Consider the following 16,134-nt stretch of genomic DNA (forward strand, 5'->3'; position numbering starts at 1 on the left):
CCATGAAACGTATTGCACACTAAAAAACATCGTAATTTGTGATATACATTAGACAATTCCATTCTAACGCCTCGCAATGGCTGACTGAATAACAAAAACGCAGAATTTTAGCTTAGGGGTATCCGATTAACTTTGAGAACACTTTTCCATGAAATGGCACTGGAGTGAACTTTAACATTTATTGATATATAGTGTCTCAAAATGGTGAAAACAATAATTAATTTTGGACTACCTTTATTATTTTCTGTGAAAAAGTCATTTTTTATGTGAAATTTTAAGCAAAATTCATACAATATTGCAAAAAAAAAAAATTCTACGAATGAATTGTTTCATTATTTTCATAATACATTCAGCTAGTGATGGTGCAGGTTATGGACAAAAATTTAGAGGATTGTATGGTATGCTCATAAGTTACGCTCAAATCTGTTAATGTACGTGTCAATTTTTTTTGAAATTTCACTCTACATATCGTCTATAAGACACTGTAATTAGACAAATACCTCCGATAGAGCTTAGATTTTACTCCATGATCTCAGCAATGTAAGGGAAAATATCGTATTAAAATTTGGTAATGATACAATATACAGATTTTTTAAAAATCATGTTTCAATCGCAAGTAAAATGTCAAAAACAGCATTCTTCGTGGAACACGTTTAAAGTTTTTATTCACGTATATTGCTTGTATGTATGTAAACACGCACCACTAAATTGGACGTAACTTCTATTTTAAGCGTCATATAATCGAAACAAGGCCTCTTTTAGAATCACAACGAACAGAGATTTCACAATAATATAAAATTGGAATATATAATATAAAATTTGATATTTTCTTCCAAAATGACGTTTTTAACGTAGTCGGATAACTTAAAAGAAAAAGAACAAGAGGCCTCGTTTTAGAGTACAATAATAACAAATAGAAACAATTGAACTTTTTGCAACCAGTTCTGTGGCAAATAAAAACAGTAGTTCCCATTTTACCAACAAACGTTTCCCTTACGACCAAACGGTATGTATGGTCATCGTACTTGCAAATGGGACTTTATCGGATATAGTTGTTTCAATATAACTTATTTGAATCGGTTTATAGTTATATAATTACCATTCGGTTTTTGTTATCAGAAACACCCGAGTCTCAAAGCGTTCACTGTATCTACATTAAATGAGAAAACTCAAAAGGATTCCGTGAACTCGCGATGAATTTAGGCACCTATAATATAACTTTTATCGCTCCAGTGAATGATCGATATCGTAACCAAAAATTTATTTACATAAGAAGCAACAGAAACCCACAACGTAGGAAAAGTAAGAAAAATTGCATACTTTTCTCTCTCTCCCTCCCTCCAGAACCACCATGAAAAATAGTTTGTCATCCAGGAGAAAAAAATAACAAAGAAACGACGGCCAAACAAATGGTTAATCTTCTCTCTCTCTCTCTTTTATCCTCCACTACCGCAGAACTTGAAAAGTTTAATATTATTTAGTAGCGAAAAGTAGAAGAAACCAAAACAAAAAAGTAGAAGCATATCTTAGAAAAGGAGGAGGACAACGAGAAGAACTTCTTCGCAAATTTACACCCGCCGAGTATCAAGTACATCGGGCAAAGGTTCAAGTAATTTCTCTTGACACACACACAAAAATGAGGAGAATGTGGGGGCGAATGGGATACAAGGTAGGGAAGGTTTGTACGTGTATCCACGAAAGTTACCTGATGGATGTTCATTAGCAAGTATAATTATGTAAACGAAGGACGCCGCTACAAAACGACCCCGAAAAGTTCTCCTTCAAGTGCACCACTGTATTTAAAAATTATTATATATATATATATTTTTTTTTTCATCTTTGAAGATCTTCAACAATGGCGGCGTATTATTATTACCGTTATTATCAACAATGAGTTTGCATAATGTAGATAATTATGTGTATGTATTACTCAGAAACGAGAAGCTTATGAATATAAATGAGAAAGATAAATTCAACGGAATAGAAACAGAAAAAAATATTGAGAAAAATTAAATATTTAATCAATCTATTTGTTTTGAAGTTTTTGAGTTGCTTTTAAACACTCGAAATTTCCAGATTATTGGATTTGTTTCTAATTTAAATACTCTTCTTACGCCCCACTGTATTAGTTTTTAATAAATTTGCAATGCATTTAGTCTTTTGTTTTATAGAGATTTAGAGGATTGTTCATGAATTCAGAGTTATCAATATAGATATTTTTTTTAATATCAGTAACTGGTGTCTTTTACTGTTGAACTTTTCCCGTGTGAGTGTTTGCTGTTTTGTTTGACTTTGGTTGAAGATTTGTTTTGATGGAATGAAATATTTATCTTTAACGTGAGCTTAATGAATAAGTACCGTCTGTTTGAATATGGATAGGTGGTGATAGTAACCACTGTAACTGTGTTTTCTCCTCCCAAAGTGCACGCGATAGATTTTGTCAGTTCTTTCTGAAGTAAAATTTACTAAAGCAGCGTTTCTCAATCTTTCAGTATTTGCGACCCAATTTTCAATCATAATTTTCATCGCGCCCCCCCCCACAAGTGCAGTACAGAGGGGCACCCCCCCCCCCCATGAAAATTTTGGAACTTTATATGGAATATTACATTCAAATAATTTGCTGAAAATTACTTTTATCAACTTATTTTAAACGAAAATAAAACAATCTTTCCTCTGAGAAAGTCACGAAAATACTGAACAATATGGGATGTATTCTAATTATTAAATACATTGTGCAGTACTGATAAAGTCCTATTTGAAGCGTATTATATCAGTGTAAATGCGAATTTTATTTTTTATTATCTTATAATGCATTTTGTTTTGCTTTCCTTTCAGAGTAAAATAATCATTTTTTTAAATAATACATATTTCTTTCGATATGCTAGCGCCCCCCTTTCAGTACTATCGCGCCCCCCCCCAGGGGGGCGCGCCCCACAGATTGAGAATCACTGTACTAAAGTATTCAAGAGTGTTCCAGATCTCTACCGCTAAAATAAGAGCGGTGATAACCATGGCCCCCACAAGGGGTGGGCTGATAAGGCTCCAGCCCTGGGGCCCGGGAGGATTTTAATCATTTTTTTGTTTTTTCACGCTATAAATTCATCATAAAGGAAGCCCCGTGAAAGTCTGGTCAGGGGGCCCGTAAATGATCCCATCCTAGGGGCCCTGCTTCAGGATGTGGGGGGCCATGGTGATAACACTCGCAAAAATGAACAGATTTTGCAATGGATCCTAAGGTCGAAATGACATTCTGATGCAATCGGTGTTCAAAATATACTTAGCAAGTTAATCGTATAACGATACTAAGCTGGTGAACTTAGATATACTAAGCTACCGATACTTAGCTGATAAATTGTATAATGACACTCAGCTGGTGAACGGTCTACCGATACTTAGCATGTTCATCGTGTAACGACACGGCTTTTGAACCGTCTATCGCTATCTAGTTGATAAATTGTGTAATGACACTCAGGTGGTGAACAATCTACTGATACTTAGCAGGTTGATTGCATAACGACACTCAGCTGATGCATCTTTCCAACCGCATCTTTCTTTGTTTCTCCCCTACCGCCCGTAACTCCGGTCTATACCATTGAATTCATTCACTGCCACTCAAACCTTGCAAAAAAATATATATATTCGTGTCAAAATACATGGTATTTAGCTGAAATCATCTAAGCATTTTCGTGTGCGCGTACGCTGAAATCAACCTAACCAAAACACGTAACACACACTCTGTATCCAGTCAACGCGTATATAGCCGTCATTAAATATTTCTAATTAGCTCGCGGTCCCTTCATCCAATTAGACCGGTGCTTTCACTGTTAGCAAAGACTCCAAGGAAACAGATCGATGTAAGATAATGAGAGGCGCCACCAACGACGACGCATTGGACAATGAAAAATGAAACGCTCACATCAACAACATCATCATCACCGAATGGAATGTTGATTACGGGAATAACTAACAATCGATTTTTATATAACAAAACGCGACACCTCCACATTTTTTCCCCCCCTCACTCATTTTTCCTTTGTCTCCATCTGGTGCAAGACACACATGCGACGACATCCAAAATTGCTTAACAATAAAGACACGGCCGTTGCAATGAAACCTAATAGCCTCCTTAAAAACCCTCCATCTTACTTTTACGCTACACCTTTAGCCTTCCCCGCACCCTCAGCCTTTTAACGCGCGTGTGTGTGTGTGTGTTTGTTCCGGCACCAACTATCCTTCCAATTATTATTTTAATTAACAAGGTCTTAGAATGACTTTTACGTGGTGGTAGGAGATAGGGAGTAGCAAGTAAGGTAGCACACAGCAAGCAAGCACGACGCAGAGAGTTATCGCGGTTGGGGAAGTTTAGAATTTCTTGGAAACATCACCCCAGCAAAGTAATTAAAAACGAGGAATTTTCCGAATTTTCGTTTTAAAACCGTCTTGTTAAAATTGATTCCCAGAAGATGGAGAGTTGGGTAAGGCCTGGAGGAGGAGGAGGAGGAGGAGGGGGGCTATTGACGACGTTTTTACACTCCACAGGTATTTTATAGCTCTTCAAAAGAGATGAGGTCTTTGACGGAAACGACGGAGGTGTTTGGGGATTTTCTTGAAAGTCTTTTAAATGGTTTCCTAAAGAAAGATGATGTCCGTGATGGGTTTAAAAGGAGCCACGCGGCATTCATGCTCATTTTTAATGATCAATCCATTGAAAAAACGTCCTCTTATCCCATTCCAATGACTGCCTGATAAGACAGATTCGAAGACCTCATGGAAATTTCCGATTTACTTCCCGTGAGTGTTGAAATACTGACTGAATGCGTAACTTTCCACTTGCCGCCAATTACTTGGGAACCGTTGATCCTAGAGGCATATTGCCAATTAGGTAAAATATCCAAATAACCTGTAGGCCTCTGATGTGCCATTCATATTGCGAGGGGTTATTTAGTTATGAAAATGTAAAATTAACTCTTTTCTTTTCGGTCACTCCGTCCTAATAATCCCAGTTAGAGATAAAGTTGTTGCCTTGTCTCTCCCGAGACCGATAAAAATATTGAATGTTTTGAAGTCTTCGGAGATATTTGAATTCAAAAATCGGAGAAAAACATGGAAAGAACAGCGTAAATGAAGGGGGAAAGAAGCGCTGTCCACTACCCTTCCCGTAACATTGTTCCCATATCTGTGATACCCATCCCCACATCATTATATTTGAACACCTACCGACCTGTTCTTGTCCTTTGATTTCTGTACATGCGTGACTCATTACTGTACCGTTATTCTTGTACCTGTAAGATCCATCCCGCGATTCTCATCTTGTGAGACCCATATGCACATGATGATTCCTATACGTTTACTAACACCATTCCTGTACCGTGATTCCCCTATCCTGACCAACGTATTCCTGCACCGTGATTCCCCTAACCTTACCAACGTATTCCTGCACCGTGATACCCCTATCCTTACCAACGTATTCCTGCACCGTGATTCGCATTTCCTGTCAAGATTAGGCCGGGATTACAATACAAAAGTTTCATAAAATTTCATTTATAAAATTTGAAAAATTCAACCAATACGATTATTGGTTACATTCAAGAAAATGCAACTGATAACCTTATTGGTTGAATTTTTCGAGTTTTATAAATTAACTGTTATGAAACTTTTATAGTGTAATCTCTGCCTTAGACACATCTATCGTTCGACAAGCACGGGGCATGCAAACGACCGGGTATGTATTTTTTCGACCCGACGAGTCGGAAGAAGTTTTTCACGCCCGACGCGAGTGAAAGGAAGGAAAGTTGGGCGGAAAAACAGCTCTGAATGCGGAAAAAATACACTTAGGAACATGGAATTTTTTTTTGACATCAGGACAGACAGAGCAACAACTTTCTAATTGGATGTTAGAGAACGGGGGGACGGTATAAAAATTAAGATTTTACATTTTGTGACACACACACACTGTATTTCCACTCTCAAAAGTGATACAGGGTACTTTTTTGGAACGCCTGTTGAGCATTTTTAAATTAAAATTATACCTCTACGACGGACAGTTGATGAGATAAAGGCCATGTGAGCACTTACAGAACAACACACTGTATATACAGATGGTATTTACACGCGAAGAGAAAAGACTTCTTAGTTTGTGCATGTTCGTTTTGTACATTTTTCTATGTAGTTGTGTATATATATATATATATATACCCTTTTTAGTACATTTTCAAAAGCCGGGGGGCAACGGCCCCCCAACCCCCCGCCCTAAATGACAGGCCTGCCCTGTGGTGGTGGCCATGTGGAACACATACTGCTAACGATTTGGAGGCATTCTATTCGTTATTTGTGTATCTTTACTTTGACTTGTATACGTCAGCGCCACCTATCGGCTGTTTTTGGAGTTATTTTCCCTACTTCAAAAAAATTCCCAAGACCTATCGATGCTAACCCTGCAAACCGTTTTTTATTTTGGTTATTTTTCCGGTTTCTATTCATCTTTGAAGTTTCTACGGACTTTTTGCCCACCCTGTATATGATAGTGTTATTAAAGTATATTCCATGATTCTCGCACATTTATGCAGGATAGAACTCAAGCAGGAGCAAAGGGGTCGTTCAAGTATTACGTAAGCAAATTTTTAGCCATTTTTGATCCCCCCCCCCCCTCTTGTCAGCAAAATTTCGTCAGCACTCCCCCTACCTCCTAATGCATATTGGTGGGATCAGAAACGTACGTGGGAGAGGGGCGTAGGAAACTCGTGCGCCTCCCTCCCCCCCCCCAGACGAAAAAAATTACTTTTTTAATGCAAAAATTTTAAAAAAAAATTAAATTTCGAAAGAAAATACCTTTATATGTTATTATAATCTATTTCTGGTAATTTCAATGCTATTTGAAGGGTAAGAACTCAAAATTTCTCTTTAAAAAATTCATTGCGACCCACCCTTTCAGCCATATATGGTAAACCCTTGAACCGCTTACCAAATGTGGCCCTGGAGGTTATCTGATTTAGTTCATTCAAAATGAACTAAGCAGCGGCACATTTACAAATCGCTTAAATGACCCGTGGCACAATTCCAGAGCATTTAAGTGGCCCGTGACACATTTTCAGATCATTGAGGTAAGCCTCAAAGATCAGTTTCACATTCAAAAATCACCTAAGTAACCAGCGACACAGTCACAGAACACTTAAACGATCCGTGGCACATTTAGAGATCCCTTGAGTGACATGTGGCACAGTTTTATAGCACTTAAGCGGTCCCCAGTGCGGTTCTAGATATCACTCAAGTTACCCGTGGAACATTCCTAGATTACTTAAGTGATTCGGCATACGTACGGATTACTTGAGTGATGCGTAGCGCAGTTCCACAGCACTTAAGTGCCCGGACTCATTTCCATAACACTTAAGCAGACACATTTCCTGAGCACTTGAAGGATCCGTGAAACATTTAGAGACTGCCGAAGTGGCTCTGTATATCTGTATCACCACAATGAAAAGGCTATCAGGGCTATACGACGATTATCTGCCGAGTTTCAACTAAATACTCTTTCAGCTGTAACAAGCATGCAATTCGCTTGTACCCACATTTGCGGTAGTGTTCCTAGCATAGGCAACGGAATCTGGGGGCTGAGGCTATTTCGCCCCCCCCCCCCGCCCCACTCAAAGAACAAGGAAAATCCTTTCGGAGGAATTCAAAGCTGTTTAAGCGCTGGGCCGCAAAATACTTAAAGCCCGTCCCTACGTTTTTATGGCCCATTCCTTGTCAAAGTATTCGAAGGTGCTGAGAAAGAAGTGAGAAAAATTTCGAAGACAGCTCAAAAGCCAAAGTGTTTTTCGGAGCTGTATAAAAAGGCAAGTATCGCACCATTTTTATTCAGGAAGACGAAAGAAATCCCCCCACTCATGAATGAAGTCATCCAATTTGTTACGTTACGAAACGATCTTAGCTAGGCTTAGATGCAGTAATTAATAACAATATTCATAATTCAACACTCGGGAAGTGTACAACATCTTATTAATTAATAATCTCGTAATTAATAAGTCATGTTTAAGTAGGCTAATAACAATTTCCACAGCGATGAAAATCTTTATCTTTTTTTTTGGTAGTTTTAGGGCAGTGTTATAATGCCTAGGAGCTTATTCTTTGTCCACACGTTCTCATTATTTGGGATGATGGCGATTCATCTGAGCGGAAAGTATGTAATTAGTATCACTGCTCGTTAGATATTAATTAACACGGCTCATTATTTGTATTCTAAATGAGATTTAAATGATGTCATCATCTCAATTAACTTGATTTGATATCTTCGTGTTTTTTTTCATTGTTATTATTTGTGAAAGGGTTTCCTTTCTATGTTTCCAAAAAGGTGGAAAAACACGTGAATCAAAACTCCGATGTCATTTAATAAGTTAACTATCTATATGTAAAAAATTGATTTTCTGTCTGTGTGTGTGTGTGTATGTTCTCTACACAAATCTACAATTTTAGATCGATCGTCGCCAAATTTTGCATTTATACCAAATGGGACCCGACTTAAACGATAGGTTACTTTAAAATTTCGTCAGAGTAGGACAAATTCCCCAAATGGGCAAAAAACCGTAGGGCAACAATGGTTTCTGGGCCTCAACTGTCACTTTCGGAACGTTTATTTTGGTTACCGTGGTTTCCTCAGCAATACGTTTCAGACGTGTATGTGCCTTTATGTGATGCCCATAGAAATCAGTGTTAAAATTGCCGATTCTACTTTATAAATGAGGGAATTCCACATCAATAGTTTTAAAAATTGTTTTTTGAATTCTCGATTTTTGATATATTAGAGACATACGAAGCCCAAAAAATTAAATATGAAGTAATTAGCCGGACCTACTTTTGAGTTGGATATCCATTCAATAACATTGATTTCAATTTTTTATTTACATCTTCTTAAGCGTGAAAATTAATGCCTCCGTATTGTCTTTTAATATTCAACTGCATAAATTCATAGAGTTTAGGATGTTTTAAAATTAATTATGGGCCCGTAAAGCATATCGAAGAAATCCCACAGCTTTAATAAGGCATTTTTGGAAGCAGAATTATTAGGCAGATGGATAACTTGAAGTTCAAGAGGGTTGAATTGAACTACCTAGCGCCCCTAAAACAATTGGAAAATAATTAATTTCTACGTTTCTTTAAATCTGGATTTGTTTATTTCATGAGTCTTGCAGGAAGTCGCCATATTGGTTAACTTAGACACGGTTTGTATATCCCTGAAAGAAAGAGGGAAATATCACATGATCCAAAAAGCCTCATTGAAGGAAACCCGGGCAACGCCGGGTAGCACAATTTCATAATGTGCATAGGTTTTACCATGGGATTTGCTCATTGGCGAATATCATAATTGCGTCATTAAATATCGAGGGAAATTCAAACTCCGAGTCTTATCTCGTGACGTAATAGCCGAAGAGCCGAACATTACCGAATCGGAGCTATGGCTGTTACGTTTGGCAACTTATCGCCAAACACCAGGACTCATTAATGACATCGCTTTTAATTGTCATGACTGCTCGCGCGATAATATTACAAGGATCTAAAATATTACAGGAAATATATTGGCACCAACCAACAGTCGCCGGAAAAACGCGTGCCAATAACTATGGCGAGGCCCGAAGTCACGATCGGGTGTGATGATTTAGTGACGTAATAGTGATTATATCCAATGAGACACATCCCGTGTTAAAAAATCCTATGTATGGTATGGAATTACGCATCCCGGCATCAATTAGTACACCAAATCCGAAACCTGTTGATTAACAACTCTCACCTTCATGTTGCCTGGATCAAATCTCATCAGAACCACTTTGGAAATGATGCTGCCGACGCTGCAGGATGCGACTAGGCTTCCATTGCTAACAGACTTTCCATTACAGAAATCTTTTGCGAAAAAATATTAAAAATTTACTTAGGAACAGATGGCAAAGGGAATGGAATGATTCGGACTAGGGCAGCAACTTGGGGGAGCAGGCGGGTCTTCTGCCCCGGGCGCTGGATGGAAGGGGGCGCCGAATGCACCCTTTTAGACATATTTACAACATTACCATTGGGTGATGGATCATCCACCCATTCACGGCATTGCCAGTGAATATATTCGGCTAAATACCCTACGGATATGTTAGCAATTTCCCTAGTGTCGAAATACGTAACAATTCACATAGGATCTTTTCCTGGTCTCATGGTGCAGGTCCCGTGGACGACTGTCCCGTATTTCCGGCAAAATTGTAATGGAAAATAGCATGCGTATTTCTTATCACTTATAACCTTGACCGTCAAAGCCGTCCTCATCGCTTATCGTGTTTCAGCACAAACAGTGCCGTAGCTGTCACACTGCAACAAGTTGCGATTGCGATCCAGCCACCAGACTGGATATATCTTGTGCTTCCGCTATCGCAAATTTTTCAACGTTAAAGCAGCAAGAAAACAATCAGATCCATCAAGGGCCCCTGGAAATGAAAACTTTTAACTTTCCCATGAAGGTATACGTACAATCCCCCCCGGCTACCCCGACCCTGTGTGTTGGGAGCACTGCTGTTATATGTATATTATACATATACATACCTCTCGGCAAGACCCCCCCCCCACAAGGGCAGGGCTGACAGGACTAGAACGATTCTTATCACCTTTTGATTTTTCAACCCGCCCCCCACTTCTCTTCCCAACATATCTTGTTTATTTCGTCCCACTTCATCAGCGTGCTATGGAAAGGGGGAAAGGGACGTTGAAAGCACCAGCCTACTGAAGAAGCGAATTTTAATAAAAATAATGAAAAGCAACAAAAAACAAATGATATTCATCAAGTACCCCCAGAAAACTTCCCCATGGGGGTCCCCAGATTCAATTCGCTGAATTTCAGTGGGGCCCCACACTGGATATATCTTGGGCTACCGATGTGTTGCAAATTTTACAATGTTAAACCACAAAAATCAATGAGATACATCCAGGGGCACCGAATTACAACCTGCCAACATTTCCATGCAGCCCTGACCTGGAAGCTTGTCGGACACCCCCCCTGTGAGAATTTTAAATTTTTATCAATTTTACAATGAATAATATCCAGGGCCCCACATCCAGTAGCGGGGACGGAATACGCAGATTTTTAGTGGGGCCCCAGAGTGGCTATATCTCGGGCTTCGGCTGTTGCAAATTCTACAACAGAAAAGAATGAGATTCATCCAGGGCCCCCAAAATCAAACCTGTAAACATAGGGCCCCCGACTTGGAAGCTTGTCGGTCATCCCCCGGTGCGAGTGAAATGAAAAATTTTCATTTGCATTCGTTTTACGAACGAATAAAATCCAGGGCCCCCAAAGAATTACCCCCGTAGCGGGGTACCCCGTACCAATTCGCATACTTTTGGTGGGGCCCCAGACTGGCTTTATCTTGGGCTTCCGCTGTTGAAAATTCTACAACAGAAAAGAATGAGATTCATCCAGGGCCCCCAAAATGAAACCTGTAAACATGGGGTCCCCGACTTGGAAGCTTGTCGGTCATCCCCCGGAGTGAGTGCCATGAAAAATTTTCATTTGTATTTGTTTTACGAACGAATAAAATCCAGGGCCCCAAAGAATTACCCGGGACACCAATTCGCATACTTTTGACGGGGCCCCAGACTGGCTTTATCTCGGGCTTCCGTTGTTGAAAATTCTACAACAGAAAAGAATGAAATTCATCCAGGGCCCCCAAAATGAAACCTGTAAACATGGGGCTCCCGAATTGGAAGCTTGTCGGTCATCCCCCGGAGCGAGTCCATGAAAAATTTTCATTTGTATTCGTTTCACCAACGAATAAAATCCAGGGCCCCCAACCAATTCGTTACTTTTGGTGGGGCCCCAGACTGGTTTTATCTCGGGCTTCCGCTGTTGCAAATTCTTCAACAGAAAAGAATGAGATTCATCCAGGGCCCCCAAATTGAAACCTGTAAACATGGGGCCCCCGACTTGGAAGCTTGTCGGTCATCCCCCGGAGTGAGTGCCATGAAAAATTTTCATTTGTATTTGTTTTACCAACGAATAAAATCCAGGGGCCCCCAACCAATTACCCGGGACACCAATTCGAATACTTTTGGTGGGGCCCCAGACTGGATATATCTTTTGCTTCCGCTATCGCAAATTTTTCAACGTTAAAGCAGCAAGAAAACCATGAGATCCATCAAGGACCCCTGGAAATGAAAACTTTTTACTTATACGTGAAATCTCCCCCGGGTACCCCGACCCAGTGTTGGGAGCACTGCTGTTGTGTGTATATTATACATATACATACCTCTCGGCATGGACCCCCCCCCCACAAGGGCAGGGCTGACAGGGGTCACAACGATTCTTATCAGTTTTTGATTTTTCACACTATAAATTAATCACAGAGGGGTCCCTGAAAAGCTGGTTTGGGGGCTCGAAATCTTAATTCCAGCCTAACGTCTCTGCTGTAAGATGTAGGAGCCTCTCGGTACATGCACATAACATGGTCCCGATGGGTCAAATGGGTCCCGATATGTGCTACAGTTAAATGAATATTTGACCCAAAATCGTAACCGACTTCCGTAACACAAAAACGTAACAGATTTCCGTCACTCAAAAACTTCACCCACTTCCGTCACTCGGTTGCTTAGCAACAGGCCCTTTTCGAGTTTGTGATTTTATATTATAGAGTAGGTATAATGACATGTCCTTACTGATTGACTGATTCATCATCACCGAGCAGAAACCATTTTTTAATGATAATCGGTGACATCCCGTATTTTACGGTATTTAAGATCCAAGTTCTCCTTATTTTCTCAATGAAATATAGTCATCTATTCATTTGAATGGTTTTTTTCCCTTGGGATACGCTTTTGTTTATTGTGGTTCCTAGCAGCCCAGACTTCATTCATTTTTGCAGTTATTAGCAAATTTGTCATAAATTACATCTTTCTTCTACAATCAGCGATATCCCGTATTTATGATCGCAATTTCCCGCATTTTCCTTCATGAGGTATGGTGAACCCAAGTATGAAGGTACAATTTTTTATTTGAACCCATATGGGTATTAATAATATGAATTAAAATTGAATAATTTTTCATTCAGTTATAGAATCGAATTATCCAGTCTTCCTGCGGACCAACCTATGCCATTGTCGCGGAAAACCTCTGGTCCGCGGACTATAGGTTGAAAAGCGCTGGTCTATATCTATCCTTGGTGTCGAAATCGGGTGCGACGACTGTGACTTCGAGTAAGTCCACGACTCCAATTCCCATTTTGAAGAGTAGGAAGTAGGGGTAACGGAAAAGTATGGATACGTAAACATATATACTTATGGAAATGTAAAAATATATACTTATGGAAATGTGTAAACAGATATACTTATGGAAATGTAAAGAGATATAATTACGGATGTGTAAAGAGATAAAGCTATGGATATATAAGCAGATAGACTTATAGAAATGTAAACAGATATAATTATGGAAATGTAAACAGATGTAACTATGCATATGTACACAGATTTTCTTATGGGCATGTAAACAAATATATTAAGGATATGAAAACAGTTTTTTTATGAACATGTAAACAGATTTTCTTATGGATACGTATACAGAATAGGTCGCATACCACAGTATACGACCTACGTTACTGTTTTTCCTGTTTATTTTCTACTTCATTAGAAATTAAGTACAGTGATTTATATTATCATGAACATGAAAATTGAGAAATACAAAAAAAACATGCCCAAAAGAAAGTACATACCATAAATTTCTATTCCTTTCAAAAGTTTCCGCACTTTACCAAGTCACTCATGAATGTTTATTTGAATATTGTAACAATTAATTAATTAATTAATTAAAACAAATAGATAATTCAGAGGTGCTTTGAGGAGTGTTAAACATTACAGAGAGGTTAAAAAATTCATTACTGAATAAATACGTGAACAAAAGAGCGAAAAATTTTATTTCCAATTTTTCCACATTTTTAAAATGCGAAAAAAAGGAAAAGAAATGATGAAGAAGAAAACCACAAAAAAACGTTGCAGAAAATGCTTTTGTTTTAAAATAACCTCCTCAAAATTCCACGTACGTGTGAAAAAATGGTAAGCAAATTAATGTAGGCAAATGAGTGTACAAACATTCTAGGCGGGGGATACATGTACAAAAAGTGTGAGCAAATACATGTAAAAAATGTAAGCGAATGCATGAAAAAAATGTAAGCGAATGCATGAAAAAAATGTAAGCGAATGCATGAAAAAAATGTAAGCAAATGTATGTAAAAAAACAGAAATGTAAGTAAATACATGTAAAAAAATAGAAATGTAAGCAAATACAAGTAAAAAACAGAAATGTGAACAATAACACGAATGAAAAATTTCAACAAATACATGAACAAAAACAAATGTAAACAGATATACTTATGAAAACGTAAAGTGACTTCTTTATGGATATGTAAACAGATTTTCTTATGGATACGTAAATGGATTATCTCAGGGATATATAAACAGATTTTCTCATGGATATGTAAACAGAGTAGGTCATACACTAAGTATATATCCTGCCTTACTGTTTTACCTCTTTAGTTTCTACTTCATTAAAAAAATTGGGTACAGCGACTCAGAGTATTATCATGAGCATAGAAATTGGGAAAGAAAAACATTGTGAAAAAAAAAAAAAAAAAACATCATCCCCAAAAAAGGAAGAGAAAATACCATAAATTTCCATTCCTTTCGAAAATTTCAGCAAAGACTTTATCAAGTCCCTCATGAATTTTTATTCGAAGATTGTAATTATTAATTAATTAATTAAAACCAATAGGTTATTCAGAGGTGCTTTGAGGCATGTTAAACATTAGAGAACGGTAAAAAAAAAAAAAAATTCATGGTGAGAGAGAGAGAGAGAAGTTTCATTACAGAATAAATACTTGAACAAAAGAGCGAAAATTTTTATTCCTAATTTTTTCACATTTATAAAATGAAAAATAAAATAAAATAAAATGCTAAAGAAGGAAAAACCACTGTAAGCGATGCAGAAAATGCTTTTAATTTTAAAATAACCTCCTCAAAATTCCACGAGGAAAGTAAAAGAAGAGCTTTTTTTTTTCTTTCTTTTACTCCTTGAAAGATTAAAAAGCTATTCCTGTCATTTAGTTGACATGATGAAAATAGCAAAAAAATAGAGAAGAGAGTTTTAATTTGAGCGGTTTCTCGGATGTATATTATTTTCAAGAGGATACTCTTCAGACTTAACTTGAAAATGGGCAGAAAAAAAAAAGAAAAAGTGTTTCATTTCACAGGAATTCACTGGGAAGCCCCATCTTGTTTTGTTAGTTTAACGTCAAACAAACTCAAGGTTTCTTGTTTTTTTTTTTACTTTATTTTTATTGTTTTCCATAAAAACGGTCTCCTAAGAAAAGTTCCATAATTATTCTTATTATTTATAAAAGACGTCGCATGGAAAGTCCGTGACGTACTTTTCTCGGGACCCGTCCTCTAGGGACCAATAAAACACTTTTTTACTATTATTTCAGTTAAAGTGCTGTTATCCTCCGTTGCGGTGTGCGATTCAAAACTTTGTCAGCATCAGTTTGACTTTTTTTTACATGGCCAACGGAATGATAAAAGTGCAAAAAGAGTTGCAACTGACGTTTCTTCTAATAATGTTCTTGATATTTTATTCCGGAGAAATTTATGTGTCTATGAAAAAGTGAAATATGAAGCAATGAAATGTAATCGTTTTCGTATAGGCACGGGAAATGTGTACCTTAACGTGATAATGAATAGTGATATTGCGCAATAAATAATCATTCTGTTATAGTTATTGTTTGATAGATATTAACGCGTTATATATTTCACTATTTACATTTTCATAGTTATTACTTATATCGTATGTTTCTACGTAAATCTGTTTATATTTACTTGTACGTATTTTTTCGTACGTGCGTCTGTTTATATTATTTTTTGTATACACGTGTTTTCTTAAAATTTCTGTACATGTGTTTTCTTACAATTTTTATACCCTTGTTTTCTGGAACTTTTCTCCTTTTCCTGGAACAAAGCCCTTGTACACGTATTTTCTCGAATTTTTTGTACGCGCGTTGTTTTAAATTTTTTTGTACACGTGCTTTCTGACACTTTATATGTTTTGTACACGTATTTTATTAATTTTTT

This window comes from Pholcus phalangioides, unplaced genomic scaffold (genome assembly GCF_987345545.1).
Source record: "Pholcus phalangioides strain wild (caught in Gottingen) unplaced genomic scaffold, Ppha-v1.0 ptg000018l_1, whole genome shotgun sequence".
Lineage (NCBI taxonomy): Eukaryota > Metazoa > Arthropoda > Arachnida > Araneae > Pholcidae > Pholcus > Pholcus phalangioides.